This window comes from Podarcis muralis, chromosome 11 (genome assembly GCF_964188315.1).
Source record: "Podarcis muralis chromosome 11, rPodMur119.hap1.1, whole genome shotgun sequence".
Classification (NCBI taxonomy): Eukaryota; Metazoa; Chordata; class Lepidosauria; order Squamata; family Lacertidae; genus Podarcis; species Podarcis muralis.
This window is the reverse complement of record NC_135665.1, coordinates 28,849,773-28,871,128: the sequence shown is the minus strand read 5'-3', so window position 1 is coordinate 28,871,128 and position 21,356 is coordinate 28,849,773. Positions and strand designations below refer to the sequence as shown.

General features: G+C 41.7%; 1 long non-coding RNA gene across 1 annotated transcript in view; it reads right to left on the bottom strand.

The window, feature by feature from the left end:
• LOC144329154 (uncharacterized) overlaps nucleotides 1-20,971 on the bottom strand; it is a 41,452-nt gene extending 20,481 nt beyond the window's left edge. Inside the window, exons 1-3 of the long non-coding RNA XR_013394576.1 lie at nucleotides 20,855-20,971; nucleotides 20,346-20,426; nucleotides 11,774-11,826 (exon numbers count right to left, since the gene is read on the bottom strand). This is a non-coding gene — a long non-coding RNA (uncharacterized LOC144329154). The remainder of the gene's footprint in view (nucleotides 1-11,773; nucleotides 11,827-20,345; nucleotides 20,427-20,854) is intronic.
• Nucleotides 20,972-21,356: the final 385 nt, after the last annotated feature.

Below are 21,356 nucleotides of genomic sequence, written 5' to 3'. Positions count from 1 at the left end.
TTTTGCACATGTACACACACACACACAGAGAGAGAGAGAGAGAGAGAGAGAGCGCACAAGGTTGTATTAAAAGCAGAGCATGGTTGCTAAGAAACAACTAGGTTCTCCTTTAAAGAATTCTGCTAAAAGAAGTAGGCTTCTTCATTTTCTCAGTCTAAGCAATGTCTCTGTTTACAAGGATGCTTAAGTGAATGGTTTGCGGGGGTTTCCTGAAACAGGATACTTCATCTTGAAAGACTGTCCTTTATTCCACGGCATCACAATTCCGCAGAGTACAATGGAAGCATCTTCTTTGGAACTGAAGTGTTTTGAAAGAACCACCATCAAGGCATCACAACCCCCCCTTGGCATGACACCGTGACACTTCTTAATCACAGAAGTGCATTGGGACCATTTCCTTCCTACATTTTTCTCGATTTCATTCCCCGTGTGTGAGATGCAACATGAATGTGAGCAAAATACGTTAGAACAATATGTTCTTTTTAAAATCCGTCTCCAACATGACTAGGCTTCTAGGTGTTTGTTTTAAAGCAGCCTTCCCCAACTTGCTGCCCTCCAGATATGTTGAAGAACAACTAGGAGCAGGGGGAGTGAGACTCATTTTGCCGCTTGAGAAAGCATCCCTTATCTAGGTTGGGTGGCGTCAGGAAGTGGTAATAATGATGAGATCTCATGAGATTTTGGCGAGATCTTGTGAGATCTCATGGAAAGTTGGCGCTGATGCCACAGCCACTTGTCCACTGTTGATGGAGGCAGTGAGGTGCCCACAGAGGCAACATCTCAGGGGCTTCCACCACCTGATATGGCAGCTTCACTCTGCCTCATGGGTGGACCAGCCTTGACAAAGAATAGATGAAGCTGTCAATTTTGCTTTCTCTCACTTTCTCATGATTTTTCTACTCCCTGAGTTCAGTTCTCCACATTTCTGTATCAGTTTACAATTTCTTAAGTCCTCATGAAAACTCATCAGCGTTTTTGTGTGAAATTTCCTTGACATACACATTTTTAGATTCAACTGCCCCCAACGCACACATTTTTTACAAGGAATTTTCTCTTTCTTTCTTTCTTTCTTTCTTTCTTTCTTTCTTTCTTTCTTTCTTTCTTTCTTTCTCCCTTCTCATGCACACCTTCCCCAATATGCACATTTTTTTTTTTTTTTGCATATCGTTTGGTCAGAAAACTTCATTGCAACATTTGGAGAAGTATGAATTTCAAAGGACAACTGAATTTTGCGTATTGTTTTGGGAAACCAAACCTAACTTCTTCCCCATCCCTAACTACAACTCATGTCGGCAACAGCCAGGGATCATGGGAGCTGTCATTTAAAACATCTGGAAGGCTTCCCCATGTGGGATGAGGCTATTTGAAAGCTTTGGCAGCTGTCCAGGAAGAGAGAACTTATTGCTGCAATTTCCAGTGAATTTATTTCAAGATGAACTGACTGCCATTATGGGTTTATCGAATGTTTAAATGCTGTTGTTGATGTTGCATGCAAAGAGCTGTAATGCTTTGTACAGGTGCAGAAGCATTCATTTGTACTCTTTCAGGGCTAACTGTGCATGGCGCCACATTTCATTTCCCCTCTTTATTTTGTAAAATTCAGATAAAAGCAACAGCAGTGTATACGGTCTTTTATCATCTTGACATTTTTCATTCCAAAGCGCAAGGAGGAATGGCAAATCTATCCGGAGAATGGTTATTGATCGGCAGTCCTTCTTAAACTCAAATATAATAGGTAATCTTCATATTATATTGAATCAACTTATTCATGTATGGTATATGCGTTTACTTTTGCCAATGTAGATGGCTCAGTTGTAGATGAAGTGCCTTTAAAATGAGCAAGTGTGTGGGAGGGTGATTATTCTGAAGGCAAAACTTGGCATGATGTGGGAGATTGGCGATCATGGATTATTTGCAGAAAATTATTTGCATGGGAAGCCCAGACACCCAGAACTTCCTCTCCAGGCCTAATAGCAGTTTCAAAACAGTGAGGACTATTTACTGTAGTGGCAAAAAGGAAAGGGTGAAACTAATGGTGCTAAATTCTCAAGAATAATCTTTTGGAGAATATTCTTGAGAATATTCTCATTCTCGAGAATATTCCCCGGAGAATATTCTCACATCACTAAGTGAAACTCTCTTTCTCTGCTAAGAACCACACCTCCAGTTCTCCCTCTCTTCTCTGCTTTTGTTTTGGGTTCATTTTTCACGTTAGATTTAATGATCAAACAATCTGCGCATGTGTGTACACAAGTATCTGAGCTGTACACATCTAATGTTCAACAACATGCAGTGGCTGACCGGGTCTAAAAATATTGGTTGTCAGGAGACAAAGGGGGCCCACCCACAACTATAAGGCTATCATTTAATTTTTATGATAAATAAATAAAATTTTCAAAAACTACATAAGTGGAAAAGGTACAATTAATTTTTTATGAAATAAATGTATATATCTATTTAGTAATTACAGTGTACATATGTACATATATTGTACATATTACTGGCAGTATACAGTAGATACCAAATGTAAATACAGATAGATATAATTGAATTTTAAAATTATTATGAGGATTTTATTATATTGGAACTTCTATTCTATTTTCAAGCTACTAAAAATATATATCAAACATATTGTCTAATGTATAAGGGGCCCCACTTGCCATTGGGCAAGCTGACACCCTGGCCAGTCCGCCACTGACAACATGTGTGCTGTTGAGCTGAACAAATGTACACTCTTTCACTCAAACACTTTCACATGTGCCTCTCTTTAGTATAACACAGTGAACAATTTGCTGCTTTAGATATTATGGGTGTTGAGGACCGTACTTAACAAAAGAAATCATGCTGACCTCCAAGACAAACACACACATACACCTTTGCTTCAATATTTCTTGTACGATGTGTGATCTTTCTCACACATTCACAAACACACAAAGGGGGAGTGTTGTTGTGCCTATGGGGCACAATTTCTGCACACTAGCACACAGACCACATGTTAAAAGGCAGAGTGCAATCCTGCTTCTCCTTCCCATATTTGTGAACATGTGAGGAAAATAATCTGAACGACCTTCCTGAAACACTGTTGTAAAACTGTCCACAATGGTAGTTCAGTTTTATACCTCAATGGGGGAGGTAAAAAGGTAAAGGACCCCTGGATGGCTAATTCCAGTCAAAGGTGACTATGGAGTTGCAGCGTTCATCTCACTTTCAGGCTGAGGAAGCCAGCGTTTGTCCACAGACAGCTTTCCGGGTCATGTGGCCAGCATGACTAAACCACTTCTAGCACTGACGGAAACCAGAGCGCACAGAAACGCCGTTTACCTTCCTGCCTAAGCAGTACCTATTTATCTACTTGCACTTCGTGTTTTCGAACTGCTAGGTTGGCAGGAGCTGGTTGGCAGGAGCTAGGTTGGCAGGAGCTCACCCCATCATGGGGATTTGAACCGCCGGCCTTCTGATCGGCAAGCCCAAGAGGCTCAGTGGTTTAGACCACAGTGCCACCAATGGGAAGGAATCTGGTTGTGTTAGTGCAAACTCTTCCCATCATAGTGTTTGAGGAGTGCATTGCCTCTCTTTAAAGGTATCTGTTTATTTTGTTGATACAAGTAACTCCAGGAAGTGAATTTAATGGGGTTTGTTGGCTTTGGTGAAGACTATTGCTGGGGAAATAGACTCGCACACCTGGATACACGTGGGGAAACTGGCCATTGTTTCTGCAATACACTAGAGCGGCAGGATTTAATACACACTTCTGGCCTATCGCACTTGGCTCATCAAATCTTTATTTAGAAAATAACAAGAAGGGCTCATATTTTTGTTCTACTTATCTAAGCTTTATTATTCTGTCTGCTCCCCAAGAGTCATTTCTGGGAATCCTTCCAAGAGAGTGAGAGACCATCTGTGGGCCTTAGCGCACTATAAACAAAGAGGATGATCTCAAGAAGAGCTACTGTGTGAGAAGACCAACGGAGATTTATATAAACAAACTCTACAGTTTGGCTTGGAGTACTTGTTAGGCTGCAACTAGGCTGTGACTGACAAAGAGTGGCTGACTCATTTAAAATTTCTAATTGCGCCAACTGACTAGAGTTGATAGAATGGTTGCTGCAGTCATTTGGTCACACTCAGCCAGTTACCGCCGCTCGTTTAAATCCACTTAATCCCCCCCCCCCTGAATTATCCCTGACTTGAAATAGTGGAAGATCCTGAATTTTAACCAAACAATTAGGGGTTGGGTTGCATCCAGACTGTCAGTATTTTATGGGAGGGATTCAAAGAGCATACTAGAAAGATAGGCTTGTGCAATTAAAGTGGATTAAGGGGTTTTGGTACAACAAATCCATTTCAAGAAAAACACTGACTTTTTGAGGTTAAGAAAGGGATGCGGAAATGAACGGAAAAGTGTGGGATGAAAGAATGATTGCTGGGAAGGAATATAAACAGTAGAAGTGAAACAGGGTGAATGCTCATTGGCACATAGCCTCCCCACAAACAAATCAGAATGAATGCTCAATAAAGAGTGGACATAATCTAACCACTATTAGTGCTATTCACTGAGGAAAAATGAAAATTTTGAGCAACGTTTACCCAGCAGCGTGGCATACAATATACCGGATGCTTAGAACATGCTGGAAGTTGTGCTGAGACATTGGCACTGATGTGCTGAAAACAGTATCCTATACCAAGCAAAGCCATATCCTAAAAGAAACACAACAAAGCTGTCTACCTACAGATTCCTTTGTGGGATACCAAGGAAGAGGGATATTGGATGAACTTTGAAGGTCATCTTGAGTTGCTGTTCCACTGTGGGAAAGTGAGGAATGATTCACATAGCCTTTCTTGCTCAAGTTTAATTTCAAGTGGTCGGTGTTTTTGGCAGAGAAACCTGATACCCCAGAAACTATCAGCCATCATTAATGCTTTTCAATAGTTTCCCATTTCATAACACCAAGGTAACCTCTGGCCTTGAAGGTTGAGCTACAGCTGCCATCAGTCCCACTTATCATGGCCAACAGTTAGGAAGAGAAATCATGGGAGTCAAACATCTTGGAGACCACATGCTTTCCATCCCATATAAATTACTATTTATTTTGTGTGTTACAGGTCGGTGTGAATGCTATTTGGGTTCTCTTTCTCTTGTCATGTAGATACCGCTGATACAAAGAGGTGGCTGTTGTTTTGAGATATGCTCAGCCCAAACCACAGGCCAGTGAAAATGTACAGTTTAATTCACTTTTGTCCTATGCATCCCATTCCATTAGTTCTAGGTTGCACTTGAAGATGGGAGAAAAGTTGTGTAGCTTTTACTACATTTGACATGTGTCCCTGTATTGTGTGTTTTTTCTTATCTTTTTCTTATCAAGCAATGTGCCACCAACCAGCAAAAAAATCACCCTAGATACAGTCAGATTTGACTACAATTTAATATCACTGATGACATGTGACGCTAATCCAGAGTGGAAGAAACAGCTTTTCAGGAAGAATTGTCCTTGCTCTGAATTAGAATAATAGAATTATAGAGTTGGAAGGGACCCCAAGGGTTATCTAGTTCAACCCCCTACAATGCAGGAATCAAACCAATTGTCCTCTGAACTTCTCCTCTCTCCCCCTCTCCCCTCCTCCTCATGGCATCAAAATAGACAGCTATTTTTGTGACAGAAAAAAAGGTTGCAGTTGATCTGCCTTTGAACAACACCAAGCAAAGCTTAGTGAACCTTTTCAAATCTCCACATAAAAAAATCTATTGGAGAATGTTCAACTTATCCCTCGTGGAATCCATTTTTAGAGGTCTTTGGTGCATGGTTTGTTAATGGATAGTTTCCAAAGCCATGCTTCCAGTCCATCCTAAATTAATTTTTGTAACAGCAGCAGCAGGCGCAAATCGTGCCACTTTGACATTTAGCCCTCATAAACCCATAATTTCAAACACTGTCATTTGTACTCTTTCTGTGCCTTTAAAATATATGTGAAAAAGCTTTCTTCGTCATCACTTCTGACACTGAGTTGCTCGCCATTGCTTTTGCTTTCCCTCCTGTGAGGCTAATGGAGCAACTTAAAACATTGTCGTTGAATTGGGGCAAATATCAAATGCACTTAGAGGCTGATCCTTAACATGTTTTCCCCGAAAGTAAGTCATGCTCAGTTTAAGAAACTAACTTTCTTGTAAGCAGAGTATCTTTTATTTTAACAGTCCTGTTATTGGGCTTACTTGCAGTATCAGGCCCTACACAGCTTGAACCAGGAAGGACCAGTACATGATTTGAGGGGAACCTCAACAATGAATGATCAGCTGTGGCCCCTCCTTAAACACCCTGGACCCCAACTCCCTGATTCCTTTATGCTTAGTCATAGATATCTTCTGATGGGGCACTTGGTGATTCCATATGCTCCTTACGTTCAGCTGACCTTTACCAAGGACCAAGCCTATAATGTGGTAGGCCCTGTCCCATGGACCTCCTTAGTCAACAATTTCATCAGAAGTCACCTGTGCTCATTTTTAGATGTCTTCTACACTTTAAATTGCATTATCCTGACAGGATTTCAGACTTGAGATTCTTTGCCAACCAGCTCTTACTAATGTGTTTGGCAATTTATTTATTTACTGTAATACTGCTCTTTTAGTTTGTAGATTTCTTTGTGATAGTTTTATACGAAAGTACAATTTAGACGTATTTAAATCAAGAAAAATAAAAATTGCTCCTCCCTGACAGGTTTACCTGGTGGCGGTGACAACAGTGGCTCTCATCAATGCTAGATCAGCTCTAGTGATAGAGTTATGGAAGGTCCTATTTTAACTTCCTGACAATGATCTGGGGTGATGCTACATAAAGGGCACTGTGAGAAATAAAAATGCGGCTCCCAAAACTCTTACTTGCAGAAGCAGTTTGCCAGACACCAGCTTCCCAGCAGGTGAGTTGCTGTTGCTTACTGAGAGAAGGAAGGACAAGGTGGGGAGGTCAGTGCGGTGCAAATGCAGCAACAGAGCCAATCCCAGAGAACAATTTCAGCTTTTTGCAGGGGAGGGGGCAGAGGCACCATTTTAATTTTCCACAGTGCCCCAGGCCCATTGCTCACTGGAGCTATTGTGGGAAAATAAAATGGTAGCCTGGCTTGCCTCTTTGTTACTGGAGCCAATTCAAGGTTTTAGTTCTAATATATAAAGGCCTAAATGGCTTGGGACTGGGTATATGAAGAAATGTCTCTCCCCATAATCTTGCCTTGGCCTTCAAGGTGGTTGAGAAAGTGCTTGTTGATATGAAATCAAGAGATCTGCAACTCATTGGAAGAAAAGTATATCTATAACTACATATATAAGTGAAAATAACCTACAGAAATGATTTACAGTAGGAGGAAAAATTACTCTGCAAAAGTGTGTGTATTAGGCAAAATTGCATAAGAATGTGTGCATATTAAGAGAAATTCACATTGAAATGTGAATGAATTTTCATGAAGGTATAAAGAAATAGAAACAGAAACAGAAATGGAAATCATATTAAAAAATAATAGGAAAAAATGGGAATTCAAGAGAAACCAAAATTGACATATTTGCCTATCCCCAGTATACAGCAGGCAAGTAAATGCTCCAACATTCTCAATGCTGGGCAAAAAACCCTACTTGGTCTAGAAGTGAGTGGAAATTAACTATACTGCCACCTATAACTCTGTGGTCTAAAGAGGAAATGCATGGAGCGGGCAGTAACTTATATAGCCAGGCTGTGCCCCACCCACTCTGAATGCAGACAGACATTCACACACCCTGATGCCTCGCTGGGTTCGAAGAGCAGGCATGAAGCTGCCCACCATCCAGGCATCCCACTGAGATGCCCAGTTAACACCACAGACTACCATTCCGAACTGCAGCTGCAATGTAGCTTCTGCACACTTCCAGATTCTTGTCCTTGGTTCTCCCACGAATATATTTTGTGTTGTCTCGGCTGAAATGCCATGAATACTATTTCCATAGTAAACACCTAGATGGCAAGTTTTGAAAATTCATATAGTCTAAACGGATCACTCCAGTCCTTGACAGGGCAATCCAATCTCATAATGGGAAGCTCATGAATGGAAAGAGATGTGCTTCTTATTAATATTGATGGAGAGGAGCAAAAAGAAGGGAGTCCTCTGTAGCCTTGTTGGCACTTGATGCTGTATCTATTAAAAGACCAATGTAGCAAAGTGCTAGCACCTCCTCTTCTGAGCTCATTGACTACCAAAGCTTGCAAAACTAGACTTGTTTCCTTGCTTCTGTATCAGAAGTCCATGGATGGAAGATTTGTGTGTCTGCTCCATCAGCACATATAAAGGATAAGCCTCTTGGAATAAAAAAATCACGCTACGGCAGAGTGAGCTGGGACTATCATATATTTATTCAAGGATTTGCATTTAAAGAAGCTTTGCAAATGGTGAATGTAGCTACAAAGTGTATTTTTGGAAGTGCTGCCATTTATCCTCAGACATCATGCATCTGCATCTTTTCAGATATATATTTTTTAGATGCATTCCCCCCCCCCCCCGAATACCAGGGTGTGTGGCACATAGACTAATCTCATCCCTACACCCTTAGAAGAATATGCGTGGACCTATAATACACATCCTTGCTGTGAATTGATTATTTTTAACATATTGCCGGAAGAAATATCAACAACCTCAGATATGCAGATGACACAACCTTGATGGCAGAAAGTGAGGAGGAATTAAAGAACCATTTAATGAGGGTGAAAAAGGAGAGCGCAAAATATGGTCTGAAGCTCAACATCAAAAAAACAAAGATCATGGCCACTGGTCCCATTACCTCCTGGCAAATAGAAGGGGAAGAAATGGAGGCAGTGAGAGATTTTACTTTCTTGGGCTCCATGATCACTGCAGATGGTGACAGCAGTCACGAAATTAAAAGACACCTGCTCCTTGGGAGAAAAGCAATGACAAACCTAGACAGCATCCTAAAAAGCAGAGATATGACCTTGCCAACAAAGGTCCGTATAGTTAAAGCCATGGTTTTCCCAGTACTGATGTATGGAAGTGAGAGCTGGACCATAAAGAAGGCTGATCGCCGAAGAATTGATGCTTTTGAATTATGGTGCTGGAGGAGATTCTTGAGAGTCCCATGGACTGCAAGAAGATCAAACCTATCCATTCTTAAGGAAATCAGCCCTGAGTGCTCACTGGAAGGACAGATCCTGAAGTTGAGGCTCCAATATTTTGGCCACCTCATGAGACGAGAAGACTCCCTGGAAAAGACCCTGATGTTGGGAAAGATGGAGGGCACAAGGAGAAGGGGACGACAGAGGACGAGATGGTTGGACAGTGTTCTCGAAGCTACAAACATGAGTTTGACCAAACTGCGGGAGGCAGTGGAAGACAGGAGTGCCTGGCGTGCTGTGGTCCATGGGGTCACGAAGAGTCGGACATGACTAAACGACTAAACAACAACAACATATTTGACTGGCCTCCACTAGCAGCAATGCATGTATTTGTCGTTTTGGTAGAACGCTCAGCAGAAGTTCGCAGAGTTACAACTCCCAGGGAATTCTGGGAATTGTCGCTCTGGGAGAGGAATAGGAGTCTCCTAACAACTCCCAGCACTCTTAGAAAACCACAGTTCCCAGGATATGACTGTTTAAACTGGTGTGATACTACTTTTAAGCAAATCAGTCTTTATTGATGTTTCCTGTTGGCCTCTGTCTGTCTCAGGAGAAAGTACAGTGGTACCTCGGGTTAAGTACTTAATTCATTCCGGAGGTCCGTTCTTAACCTGAAACTGTTCTTAACCTGAAGCACCACTTTAGCTAATGGGGCCTCCTGCTGCTGCCACGCTGCTGGAACACGATTTCTGTTCTCATCATGAAGCAAAGTTCTTAACCCGAGGTAGTATTTCTGGGTTAGCGGAGTCTGTAACCTGAAGCGTATGTAACCTGAAGTGTTTGTAACCCGAGGTACCACTGTATAAGAGTGCGCCTTTGAGGGTTAAGTCAAACCGCTGGAGAGTTTCAGTGCTTGCTGTGGCTGTAATAACAATAGCATTAACAATAATTTTTATTATTTATACCCCTCCCATCTGGCTGGGTTTCCCCAGCCACTCTGGGCAGCTCCCAACAGTATATTAAAAACACACACAAAAAATCAAATATTAAAAACTTCCCTAAACAGGGCTGCCTTCAGATGTCTTCTAAAAGTCCAGTAGTTGTTAATTTCTTTGGCATCTGATGAGAGGGTGTTCCACAGGGCAGGTGCCACTACCAAGAAGGCCCTCTGCCTGGTTCGCTGTAGCCTCACTTCTCACAGTGAGGGAACTGCCAGAAGACCCTCGGAGCTGGACCTCAGTGTCCAGGATGATCAATGGAGGTGGAGACGTTCCTTCAGGTATACTGGGCTGAGGCCAATATGGGAGATACATGTTTTTAATTGTGTTTTTATGGGTATCTTTCTTTATTTTGTTTTTGTATGTTGTATTCTGCCATGTTTTATCTCTTATGGAAGTGTAGCTTATACATTTGCAAATAAACAAATAGATATATAGTACAGATGGGACCCTGGTTTCCCTAAAATTCTTTTATTATGAAAAAAAGCATGGGGAGGGAGGAAACCCTTCAAGGCCATCCTTCAGTCTCTGCTGGGAAATAATTACTGTTCTAAATGGGATGTAACCTAAAACAAATGACCTATAGGGGAAAATGGAATTTATTAAGGAGAGTGGGAAATGACAGCTTAAGCCAATGACTATGACAGCATAAGCAAAATGAAAAGCCTTCTTGCTTCCTATCTGTGCTAATCTGCCACTGCAGCATATGGTACGTTGGCATTCATTTATCAGGCTTTCACTTACCTCAGACTGCAGAGAGGAAACATACATAGTAAGAGACATTTGACAAGTTAAATGGCCAGAGAAGTGCATCTGAATATGAAGCAGCAAAAGAAAAATACTCCCCTGCTCTTATCATTTTAAAAGACTAATGGAGTCAGAGCAGCCATCCTGCACCTATTTTTTATTCCACAGTGTCTCCCCTTGACTGCTAGAGAAATGGATACTCTAAAGGCAATTTGAGATCTATTTTCATAACTTTGACTTACAAGGGTATTAAACGCATTTTGCTCTCGCAGAGCATGAACTATTTCCATGTAATTACCACTTTTTCGGGGAAATTTAGGATAAAAACCTTGTCACAATCTCACATAAATATGCTTCCGGTCCAGTTAAGACGATCGTATCACTGCATGTTTTTGAAACAACTAACGGAAGCTGTTAGCAAAATCACATATTCTGAGGAGAAGAACGAAGTTAACGTAAGGAGACAGAGTAATTGAAGCGTATCTGCTCTGAAATCCAACTTAATCTGGTTAAGTAATTTTTGTCCAGCTATCTACTGAGTTTTTCTTATCAGTAACGGGATGGGGGTTCCACAATATTGCTCTGGAACAAAATGAATCCAGAAAACATGGTTCCCCTATTCAGACACGCACCCTGATTACCAGATGCATAATTAATACTATAAAACAATCCTGTGTTATCACATTGTTCTTCTACACACAATTATCACCCACACAAACACATTGTGGCCTTTTTAGTTGCTATGAAAAGAATGGTCCATCTGTAAGTCTTTTTGCAGAGGTCACTGATTCCTTAAAAATATATATGCTATTGGAGCTATAACCAACTGAAGAGAAATAAGCAGACTTTTCAGAAACAGTAATTTAGAATGAAAGTCAAAGGGCACAAGTTTAGTCTACTGAACCCCTCTGCTACAGAATCGTTGGCCTGGACTTCCAATTAATTTACCTGTTCTTCTTAATTTGTTCTGAAACGGTTTCCAGGAAGCGCAAAACAATTACCTAGGAAAAAAATGATTTACTAAAGTGGGGATAAGCAAGAGGACATATTGCCACTACCTTTGCATTAAGTGGAGATTTTAGAAAGAAATTCTACAACTTTCCCATTGTGCATAATTCAGCAGGCTTCATTGTAACTAGTGACCTTAGTCCTTTGAAAGGACTATAAATCTTGGCTTTATTCTGTTTTCATTCCAGCCTTAAACGGTGCCAATTCTGAGCAGTGGAGGCAATTTGTGTGCCTTATACATTTTAATACTGCAATACCAAAATAGAATGGTGCCTTATTTCTTTCATTGTGCAATCCTTTACATTGCAGGCAGGCTCTTACTAGTTACTATATAAGCACCCAAGGGCAAGCCATTTCTGTTGCAGTAAAAGCAACATTTGGTCACAATTGTAGGAAAATAATTTTGTTTATGGCATGAGAACTAGACTGAAGTCTAGTTCAGAGTTCCTAAAGCTTTGGAGACAATTAATTTAAGATGGATCCTTTGACTTGGCAGTGTATTCTTTCAAGACTATTACCTATGATTTGGGAGGAAGAATCCTGCTCTTGTAGCAGAAATAGAGCTCCCACCTCACATTCATACAAATCCTGAAGTTCAACATCATCCAACACAATTAATTTTAAAGCATTTCTAAACCATTTATTATTATTAAAATAGTTTCCACAACATAAAAAAATCAGTAAAATATCAACATAAAAAAACCTAAAACATAAAATAAGCATTAAAAAGGTAAGGCACAGGATCTGTACTAGAGGGTCTATCATTGAAAGCTGAGGTAAGTCTTCAAGGAACATATATCCATCAAACAAACATTTGATTAATTCATTTTTAGGTGAAAAATTATAGACTCCATCATAAAAATAGGACATCATCTAATACAAAGTATTTTAGGTGCAATATAACAATATAAGCGTTTTGTCACCAACTTTTCTGGGCCTATGGACTGACATGCAATTTTGAGTGAGTCCCATGAACACTACCCACTCTTGTTGTTTCTTTCCCTCCTCCCCTGGATCAGTCCCCTCACCCATCAGAGAGAAAAAGAGAACACACACACTTTGGTGTGCTAAGGTTCTGGGCAAAAGCTGGATTGAGTAGGGGGAAAAAATTCTCCTTACATGCCTATTATTATTACTAATATTAGAAAAAAGTAAATGACCCCTGGATGGTTAAGTCCAGTCAAAGGTGACTATGGGGTGTGGCGCTCATTTTGCTTTAGGCTGAGTGTTTGTTCATGACTAAACCGCTTCTGGCACAATGAGACACCGTGACGGAAATCAGAGTGCACGGAAATGGTACCTATTTATCTACTTGCACTAGTGTACTTTCGAACTGCTAGGTTGGCAGGAACTGGCAAAGAGCAACAGAAACTCATCCCATTGTGCGGATTAGAACCGCCGACCTTTCGATCAGCAAGCCCAAGAGGCTTGGTGGTTTAGACCACAGCACTACAACAACAATAACAATAATTTATTGCATTTATATCTTGCCTTCACTTCAGCCTCAGAGTCTGAACTGCTCTCTATCACAGCCTCTTCCCATTCACTAAATCCTGTCACCTCTGCTGCTGACACGTCCTCCTCCCCGCCTGCTCCTTCTCCCTCTGGTCACTTGTTGTCACCCACCCATAATCCCCTGGCTCTGAGCCTTATTCCCTTGGGGGTTCCCTGGCTGGTGCATCCTGCCACTCCTCTGCACCCAGTCACTCCATGACAACACCTATGGATTCAAGGAGGGCATTCTCAGGAAAAGGTATACCACTGCTGTCTTCAAGGCCATTGCAACAACCCCTTCATAAAATCATATGCATAGAACCTAACTGCAGAGTTAGGAGGGACCCTGAGGATCATCCAGCCCAACTCCCTGCAATGTAAGAATATGCAGCTATCCTGTACAAGGATTGAACCTGCAACCTGGGCATTATCAGCACCACGCTCTAACCAACTGAGCTATCCATGGAAAGACGTACCCACCCAATCAGCTCCTCTTGATTTGTACAAGCAAGCCAGCCAGGCTGGAGAAGGGTCAAGAAGGCAAGTGGTGTGCTAGACAGCCAGAAGTACCTTGTCTCCATCCTCAGGGCTCAATGGCTGGAACTGATCCCACATAAGCCAGTGTGGTGTAGTGGTTAAGAGCGGTAGACTCGTAATCTGGTGAACCAGGTTCGCGTCTCCGCTCCTCCACATGCAGCTGCTGGGTGAGCTTGGGCTAGTCACACTTCTCTGAAGTCTCTCAGCCTCACTCACCTCACAGAGTGTTTGTTGTGGGGGAGGAAGGGAAAGGAAATTGTTAGCCACTTTGAGACTCCTTAGGGTAGTGATAAAGTGGGGTATCAAATCTAAACTCCTCCTCCTCCTCCTCTTCTTCATAATTGGATAAGGCATTGTGTGGGACATCAATGTGCAGCCACATAAAAATCAGTATGAAGGTGAGCAATTTTGTCCTTGAAGTGCCTAGCAAACTTATCACAGCATGTCTTTGATGATTCCTATGTCCCATTGACCAACGTAATCTCCACTAAGAGGATTCCTCTCTTCCTACCTACCCATCCATGCTGTCCTTGAAATCATCCCTTCCCTATTCTTCCCTGTCCTCTTATTTGACAGAGAATTTCTTGCCTGACACGATCAGATTTCAAAAACCATTCACCACCAACCCAAGTGTTCAGGACAACCTCCTTCCTGCAAATACAGTTCTGATCCAGTTCTTGAAAAGAATCATTACATATTGTACTCAGATAAAACACAGTTACAATGCTGGTGCACAATAACAGCAACAAAACCCCGAATGGAGTTCTATAGTGCTATAACAGATGTTGCCTCTCACACATAACTTTGAAAATACTGAGCATGAGGAAAATACACAAAGCAGCCAGATCAATACGAGAAACAACTTTTGGAAGTAAAGTAGGTCTGGAAACTCAAGGCAAAGCATATAGTAGACCATTGCCTCTGACGGTGGGGGTAGAACGTAGCTATTTTGGTTTGTAGCTACTGATAGCTTTATCCTCCATGAAATTCAAACTGTATGGCTCTTCCACTTCAGCCTCCTCCTCCACTCCTTTTGCTTGTCTTTTTATCCCAGCAGAATGGGTTCAATGAATATGGTAACATAATTGGTTAAATATGTTGCATGCTGCAACAAAGTGTTGTTCTATAGACTTACTATGCAAATACAAAATTTCTCTTGGGGAAAAAGAGCGAACCCAAAAAACTATAGATACTTCTTACAAAAAGAAGTATGGAAAACCAGATCTGTGCCAGAATTAGATCTGGAAGTACTCGGAGGAAAAGCTATAATAATTCTGATAAGAAATTGCCTACATAAACATCATCACAAAGCATAATGAATAATCTTTACTTCTTCTTTTTCTTCTTCCTCCACTGACTTCTGTGTAATATACCCTGCACGGTTTCTCCCAATCGGGTAGGCCGTAAGCAATGACATACTTTGGTCTGTGTATCTTTGTAGATTTCCATCTGCATGTTTTCAGGCAGGTTTGATGCTTTGTGGCTGACTCAAAAGATCTGTCAGTCATATATGGCCCCAGCTCTTCTAATGAGAAATGCTGCTTAAAATTGGGTTTGCAATATAAATTGCAAGAAAGAAAAAGAGAAAGAAGATGTCATGAATGAGCCAGACCCCAGGAGAAGTTTGCAGCGAGCTCCCAGTGAAGAGAGGAGCCAAGAGGAGAGAGGGTTAACTATAAAACAAGATGATTATAGCCGTGAGCCAACTCTCCCACATGTAGGAATGCCAACTGATAGCTCAGCAGCTTGCCAGTGTGCTAGTGAAGAGCAAAATGCAGGAGTTAGAAATGAAACCAGCTTAGAAAGCAGGAAAGAGCAGGGAAGTAAACTCTCAGAGAATGAGGAGGAGGTGGGAGCTGACGCCCTCTCCCCTAGGTCTAGGCATATGGGGGAGGGGTCTTCAAGACAGAATACAGTGGTACCTCGGGTTAAGAACTTAATTCGTTCCAGAGGTCCGTTCTTAACCTGAAACTGTTCTTAACCTGAAGCACCACTTTAGCTAATGGGGCCTCCTGCTGCTGCCATGCCGCCGGAGCACAATTTCTGTTCTCAGCCTGAAGCAAAGTTCTTAACCCGAGGTAGTATTTCTGGGTTAGCGGAGTCTGTAACCTGAAGCGTATGTAACCTGAAGCGTCTGTAACCCGAGGTACCACTGTATGTCACAAGAGGAAGTTCGGCTGTTTCTGGCCTAGCCGGAAACACCCACCTTAGAAGGGACATCTTTGATTAATGGATGGATGGCTGTGCTTGCCGCTCCGATGAACTTTGTTGTTTTTGCAATAAATCTTCCTTTAATGAACTCTGCTCATTTTGTTATCAAGACTTCCTGACAGGAGATGACACTTTTCACTCTTTCAGGCATTGTCTCCGATAGTGCCTATACACACATTAATCAGGCCAATATGTGGATTGTGGTGTGAAGGAAGAAAAACAAAACAAAACAAAAACAAAACACAGTATTCCCACTACACTACACTTTCCCAAACTTGGGTCTCTAGCTGTTTTTGGACTACAACTCCCATCATCCCCAGCTAGCAGAGCCGGTGGTCAGGCAGGGATTATGGGAATTGTAGTCCAAAAACAACTGGAGACCCAAGTTTGGGAGACCTTACACTACACTTACAGAGTAAGACAAAAAAAGGAAAATATTTTGACTACACTCATAGGTAGTTCAGTCCTCAAGCGATGGCTTTAAAATCATATTAAAGCTCATTCGTTTTATGCTGCTGTTATTTTCCAAAATAATAAGAGATCCATCATACATATATATGTATGTGCATGTGTATGAAATTCCATGTAGTGACTATTTATTTGTACAGTGATCCTCAGCGCCAACTAATTTTTTATACCAGCTTTCTATAAATACCTCACATAGCTAAACAGACAAGGCTGTGAAAGTCCAGAGCAGGCAGATAATGATTAATACATCACATAGATCATTCCTAATGTGGGTAATTCATCTGTTAACAAGAACAGCTCCACTAAGAAATATTGTCTTCTGCCTCACTTTCCTGCAACAAACAGCTTACCCTATTTCTTTTACTGCTGCTTTAAGGTTACGCTGAAGAAAAGGTTGAGCAGTGCTGGAATTATGTGGGCATTAATCATAGAACCTGGCTCCTACTAATCATAGAATTACCAAGCTATAATACCAGAAGTTACTACAAGGTCATCTATTCTAGGAGTCTTCAGACCTAAGATTCACAATGAAGTCCTGTTTGCAGAATGGACACATTTCTAGTTTTTTATTACCATATATTTCATGTCTTTTGAATGTCTTACACTGGACCGGACCCTTAGACACTATTGTAATATCACTCTGTTACTTGGAATAACCTCACACGACTGTCAAACGTTGGCCTTTTAAGCATAAATCAATCCCAGGATATAATCTCTTAATTTTATTCTGTTGATTTGTATGGTTCTGTAATATATACTGAAAATAAATTAAGATGTTTCTTTTTTAAGAAATGGAAATACCTGTAGATGTGCAACTCAATTTAGGCTGAGATGCAGCTCAGCTGTGAGTTCAAAGACCAATTTAAAGTTGACTTGTTCCCTTGTAAGAGCATGCAACAGATGCAACCCCATTTAAAAATGCAGTAAGGCAATGTTATTTTACTTGAAAACCCCAACAGTTTCAATACATAACTACTTCTCTTTTAATATTTGCAACAATAGCATATGCTTCCTTGCAGAGGACATTTCATCCACAGAAGCTATTGCTAGATCTAGCCTCTATTGATCTCTCTAGCCATTTTTTTTTTTTAAAAAAACTAGGCTAGATTGTTATGGTCCTGTGGACCAAGAGACCAGCTGTAGTGTCTATGCCCTTTTAAAATATGGATTGGGGGGGTATTGGGTTGCTGCTGGTTTTATTTTGATTATGGATTTTGTGGTTTTATATTTTGTAAACCTCCCTGAGATCTGTACCTGCGGGTATACAGCAGTGTGTGTGTGTGTGTGTGTGTGTGTGTGTGTGTGTGTGTGTGTGTAATAGATAGATGATAGATAGATAGATAGATGATAGATAGATAGATAGATAGATAGATAGATAGATAGATAGATAGATGGATAGTACTACAGTGGTACTAAACACCTTGGTTCCAAAACACTGAAAACTGTAAGTGTTCCAGTTTCCGAACGCTTTTCAGAAGCCGAACGTCCGATGCAGCTGTCGGCTATTTTTTCCGGGGTGCCTGCACCAATCAGAAGCCACACCTTGGTTTTCGAACATTTCGGAAGTCAAATGGACTTCCGAACGGATTAAGTTCAAGAACCAAGGTACCACTGTATTTGGCACTTTTGTTTTTGCTATTTATTTTGCGTTTTTGTTTTTGAGGCTTTTTTGGTTAATTTGTTTTTGTGACTGTGTTCAGCTACTGGCTGATTGCGTGACTGCGGAAATGGATAAAAGCCCCCCATCCGAACAATGACTATCATCAGTGCAGGTATGAAAAAAATAATAATTTTAGTTTTTATCATCTACAATACTGTCTTATTTATTTCATAGTACAGTACATTGATTATTGCTTTCATTTTATGGATCAGTGGTCTCGTTAGATAGTAAAATTCATGTTAAATTGCTGTTTTAGGGGTTGTTTTTAAAAGTCTGGAACAGATTAATCCATCTTGCATTACTTTCTATGGGAAAACGTGCCTTGGTTTTCGAACACTTTGGTTTTGAAATGGACTTCCGGAACGGATTAAGTTTGAGAACCAAGGTCCCACTGTAAGTGTGCTGGGGCAGCAGCATCACTTTCCCAGTTGCTGTGCTGTGCTCACTGGGATGGAACAGGGTTAAGGTGTTGGCAAGGTTGGGGAAGCTCTGAGTTGGTGGTCTTCTTTCTTTGGCGATCACTCGTAGCCGAGTAAGATTGTCTTCCATAAACATGGTTTTAACAAAGAGTCCATAAGTGACTGTGGAGGCTAATTCTGGATCCCACACATCCTTCCAGAGTGGGGACATTAGTTTCTGTGCAGGAGTTGATCACGGTGTGGATTTGCCAAGCGTGCCTTCCTCTTAGCATGTTTCTCCCTTGTGTCCTAAGTTTGAGTGTCTTCAAAGCCCATGACACCTTTGGTAAAGACTGTTCTCCAGCTGGAGCACTTGCAGGCCAGTGTTTCCCAGTTGTCTGTGTTTATACTACATGTTTTTAGATTTGCCTTGAGACAGTCTTTAAACCTCTTTTGTTGACCACCAGCATTACGCTTTCCATTTTAAAATTCGGAATAGAGTAGTTGCTTTGGAAGACGATCATCAGGCATCCGCACAACATGACCAATACAACAAAGTTGATATTAGTTCACCTGTCTTCCCAAGTGATGTGTAAAAATTTTCGGAGACTTTGGAATCTTTCGAGATGTTGGAGATGACATTTATAAGTGGTCCATGTTTCACAAGCATATTGTAAGGTTGGTAGTACAATGGTTTTGTAAACAAGCATTTTTGTTTTTGTTTTTTTATATTGCAGTGGTTCTTTGGTTCATCCAGTACACTGATATTAGTTCACCTGTCTTCCCAAGTGATGTGCCCTTGAGGGGCCATAACCACCAACCCAGAGCTCCCCCATAAGCCATGCCATCACTTCTCCCCCATACCCACCATGGCAGAGAGCAGTGCCATAGCAACCAGTAGGCTGCCACCATCACTGTATCCCCTTGCGTGCCACTGCTGCTAGTGACCACCATTGCTTTCAAACTCAACCCTCAACTCCCCCAAGATCACTGACTTGTGTGCGCGCGCATGCACACATCAATCTGTCCAGTAATAATACCTCCACTTCAGAATTTGACTCAGAGCCCGAGTCTAGCAGGAACTGTAAAATTCTGCGTTTGCTTCTCTAAAACAAAACAATATCCATGATGGTCTACAGATGAAAATTCACGTAAAGACAGCTGGATGGCGTAACTGTTTGAACCATGTGGAACAATGTATGAAACCTCTACAAAATTTGTATAACCACTGAGCCTCTTGGGCTTGCCGATCAGAAGGTTCGAATCCCTGCGACAGAGTGAACTCCCGTTGCTCTGTCCCAGCTTCTGCCAACCTAGCAGTTCAAAAGCACGCCAGTGCAAGTAAATAAATAGGTACCATTGCAGCGGGAAGGTAAACAGTGTTTCCGTGTGCTTTGATACTCGTCACGGTGTTCCATGCACCAGTAGCGGTTTAGTCATGATGGTCACATGACCCAGAAAGCTGTCTGTGGACAAACGCAAGCTTCCTTGGCCTGAAAAGCGAGATGAGTGTCGCACCCCATACTGGCATTTGACTAGTACACAAATAGCACAATCTTATTTATTTAGAAGTACTCCTCCTTTGTTCAATGGGACTTCCTGTCATGTAAGAGGATTGCAATCCGAAATGACAGTGCCTGCTAACATTAACAGTATGTGGAATGTGTTGTTCATAACGTGGACATAATGAACATATTTATGTTGATGTACTAGTAACTAAAGGCAGAACTTCCATGCAAATTACTTTTTGTTATGTCTTATGATGACTTGCAGTGCTAAACAGGAAAGAGATCTTGGGTCACGGTGGGTGCTTCAAGTCAATGTGCTGTGAAAGGGGAGAAAACTAATGACACGCTGGAGGATATTAAGAATGGGACTGGAAATAAGTAGAATAATGACCGAATTTCCCAACATTTTCGCATGTGTTTGTAATATCTTTCCTCTCCCATAATAGAATTTGGGGTTTCACAATGACATTGAAACAGTAGATTCAGACAGGCAAAAGAAAAGACTTTATTTGATGCATAATTAATCTATGAGCTCCACTGCAACAAGATATCTATAGGTTTGGATGGCTTTTTAAATGGGATGAGATAAATTTATGGAGAAGGGATCTCTCACTAAATGGAGCCTCCATTAGTTAAAACAGCAGATCTCACACTTTCCCCCCTCTGTGGAACACTTGAAAACTGCTGATGGTCTCAGTGGACCATTTAATACACTGTCTTTGGTTCTACAAATTAAAGCACTTACATAACTCAGTTTGATGACTGCAGTCTTGCCTTCCAGCTAAATAAGGTCTCACAGCCACTGGCGGAGGAATGGGGGGGAACGCACTGCCCCCGGCGGCACGATCCTGGTGGGGTGCCATCACTGCTGCCCCCCGCACTGGGTGCTACGCCCCTGCAGGTGGCGCATCACGCCCCCAGGGGCATGCCACGTCCCTGGAGACAGTGCGTCATGCCCCCAGGACGTGCACCACGCCTCTGCGGGCGGCGCCACGCCCTGGGGCGCACACCATGCCCATGCGGGCAGTGTGCCACACCCCCGGGATGCGCACCAGTCACGCCCACGCCTGCTCTCCGCCCACCCCGCCAGCGCTTGAAGCTCCGCCACTGCTCACAGCAACAGAAATGACAAGTATTGGTTGTATTATTTCTGTAAGTTGCTCTGACTTTGAGATCTACTGTGGCTCATCTCCTCAAAAGTTGACCATTAAAATCACTTCCATTTAGAGCACCATTATACCACTTTA